This window comes from Rhea americana, unplaced genomic scaffold (assembly GCF_003343005.1).
Source record: "Rhea americana isolate MKP2758 unplaced genomic scaffold, rheAme1 scaffold_392, whole genome shotgun sequence".
NCBI classification, from domain to species: Eukaryota; Metazoa; Chordata; class Aves; order Rheiformes; family Rheidae; genus Rhea; species Rhea americana.
In genome coordinates, this window is record NW_028186526.1 from 250,373 (window position 1) to 253,936 (window position 3,564).

A 3,564-nucleotide genomic window follows, 5' to 3' on the forward strand; every position below is an offset into this window, starting at 1 on the left:
TTCTTCTGTTAGGAAATGTCGTTTTGGTCATACCCAGATGTTTGACTTTAAACATGAATCTCTCCTGCTTTGACTAACTCAAACAAACACCCCTTTTACTGTAGGCCCCACACAAACAAAGTTCTACCACACACATTCTTATTAGAGCTAGAATTTACAGAAATAAGAGATGAGAAATCAATCCCAAGGGTCATCTGATCCCTCAGCTGGCCTCTATCACAGAGAAGTGCTATACTGGCCAAACCGGTACATCTACTGCAGCAGAGAAGGTATTAGCTACATCAATAAGATGAATTACTCTACGATTTGTTATATGAGAATATTTTCTGCAACCAAATTTCTTTATTCTATTTMATCTTGTTATTTCTTAGAGTACAGAAGTTGCTCCTTGCCCTAGATTTTTATAACACATCCTTGCATTACACTCAAGCTTTGCCCACATCCACAGCCTCCTTCGGTTTGAGACCTGGCTTATGTTAGAATTACTTTTGCTTTTGTTTCACTTAGTCCAGAAAGAAAGATAGAGTTTAAAACCACACATCTGTACATGACCACAGGGACATTTGTTAGAATAAACAAACTCAYGAAGGTTGTGTGATTTGAAGGCCATCCCTTATTTGCCATGTTTCTTTCMAATGCAAAGCTTTACAGATTTCTTTAAGGAAGGGTTGCCTTCAGGCCACTATTAAAGATCAGGTCTTACAAGCTAAGAAAYGTGGAAACTGGACTGATCTTTGTGCAGTCTGCCTATGGTGCTTTATTGTTTAGACTGAACTTTTTTCACAGTGGGGGAATAACTTAGATGTGCAGTAAAAASGAGGGAAAAAAAGTGTAGAAAAATGCAGTAGTTTCTTTCCACACAATGTGAGGCTTTCCTGTGCTATCACAGTGAAATGAAAAGGCATTTCTTCTAYCCCTGATCAGTCATAACATTCAAACCACGGAGCTAGCCATGAAATCCTATGCATCATTTACATCTTTGATGCTGAACTGACTTCATAGTAAAAATGTCTTGGCAGGACTACAGCACCTGCTGTCAAAGGGAAACACTGATTAAAGTGTTCTTTAAAGAAGAGTTGTCCTTGTTCACTTTCACCAGGCTGAGGTACAGCAATCCCCAAGCTAAATTTCTAACAAGTAATTACTCCCACAGTGTGGTTAGAGAGCTGCTACTCAAAAACCTCATTAAGATCCTTATGCATTTCTTTCRCATTTCCCTCTCAGCTATTATTGATTACAGTGATGTGCGTATAAATATACACTTTCCTCCTTGATGATCATCCCTATTTCTCCTGGCCAACGCATTCGGTAAGGCCACAGTTCAATGCTTTTGAGGCCGCAACGGCCTCCACAGGAATTAAGTCTGAYGTCAGAAATACTGACTCGTGGCTTCAGTGGATGAATTAAAAAGGAAAATCATGCTGAATATCATCAAGAGAGCCCCTGCCTGCACACACAGTGGCAACCAATTTAATATGAGAGGAGATAAGGACTTCAATTCAAATAGTACTCACTACCATTAATTCTGACCGTGAACAGAACCATTTGAGACAGCTCCTTTTGCTGTTGCTCTAAAAGGCAAAACAGCACAACWTGTTTGTACAGACACTGCTGTTCCTTGCTCAGTATGTCTGTGTTTATGGGGGTGGGATCTCCTGACCACTGGGGAGAAGTTAGGCTGCAGGTGAAAGGAGCAAGAATTACTGTCAAAACCTGTGTACGCTCTCAAGGAGACAGTCTTCTGTTTTCTGAAGCTAAACAYATTCCAACATTACACAGCTGGCCATCCCAAATAGAAATATCAGCTAATGCCAGGCTCATTTCCAACTGTCTTAATATAAACTAGGGTTCTTGAAACAAAAGCAGATCCTGAACCTGTTGCCTCAGTTATCAGCATCTATCCCAGAAGGCTGGGATAGAGATGCCAACATCCCTCACCTATTTTGGAAAGCAACCCAGTCCAGCAGATCTCTGAAGGCCAAAATATTAGGAGTAGAGCAAACAGCCACAGAAGTTTAACAATTTTATATCACTATAGCAGCTGCTGTGCATTGCTCTAGATAAATACTTCTGCAGATTAATGAGTGGCTCAGAAAAGAGAAATTTTATTTAGCTCTCCTCAGCCTGACAGGGCAATAGCGCATGCTACTGTTGCAGCAAAGCAGAGGGGAAAAAAAGCAGAGATGTTTAGGAGCTGAAAGATAACACAGATGTCCAAGTGTGAAAAACATGAAGAACTATGCAACAAGCAGGGSAAATCCAAAGCTTTGAGAAGCCCCTGAGGCAACCTCAAACATAAGACCCACTTATCTGTAAATCTAAGCAGCCTCTTTCTGTTTCAGATAACTTAGAAAGCATTCAGAAGTTCCCAATTTCCCAACGACTTTTTCAGCCTTCCCATGCTTTAGGGCAGARGTAAGGGATTACATTAGACCCTACTGCTTAGTTATTTCCCTTTTTCCCCCTCCATCAGTACAAAAGGTAAGCCCTGCCTTCATGCCAGAGCTCTAGAAGAATCTGAAGCAACGGCTGCACTGGTCACAATCTTACCTTGTTTGTGTTGAAATAAGGACTTAGCAGCATTAGATACTAACAATTTCAACACCTCATCCTCCCAAGACAGCTAGCACACCCTCATTCACACAGAACAAAACACTATGGATTTAAGATGCTCAAGTCACTAGTAGTCAAGACCCCTCTCCAATCTGAAGGAACAGAAAGGTCCAGCTTGAAGTACCATATCTGGAGACAAAACACTATCTGGAAAGGTCTTCTCCCCTTCCATTAGCCCTCCAGAACAGCTCAATAATACTTATTGTGAATGAGTGTCTCAGAGGCATTTAAGGAAGCATGCTTCCACTTTGTATAGTCAAAGCCAGAACAAAATAGACTGAAATCCTCCACAATCTGAAGTCTTTCCAAAGGCTGTCAGTTTAGACAACACCTCCRAGCAAGAAAATAGCTGCAGTGTTAGTGAAACACCACAGAAGTCATGATTTTTCACTTTGCAGAGACACCAAGTCAGATTGTGGGTATGAAAGACTCAAACCTTGAGGTTAAATGCAACTTGGTAAATACRATTTTCAGTGTATCTTCATAACAAATGTAGTTGCAGTCAGTGAGCTCAGGTTTAAGGTACGACTTCATTGATGAAGGGGATATCAGGGAACAGGGTCAGCTCAGCAGTAATGAATCTTTATTTCACCAGTGCTAAGCTAAAATCCAGATATGCTGCATCCAGGGAGCAGAGGTGGAAGGGATGAGTTAACAAGAAAAGCACTGGAGAATCCAGGTGCCAACACAGGCTTCCACAGATCATTCAGCTTCCCTGCGAAAAGCTATGACCAAACCAGTGAATTAAAGACCCTTCCCATCAGATAAGCTTAAGTTCACCTACTATCTTATTGTATGATCAGTAAAAGGAAAAAAAGTGTTTTTATTCAGTACTACGACCTCAAATGACTCTTCATTGAGAGTTTGAGCTACTTTTAAAAAGATAAACATTAAAGCACTGTTGGATGACCAGATAGAATACCTTAAACACCAAAGAGTCAGAATGTTTGT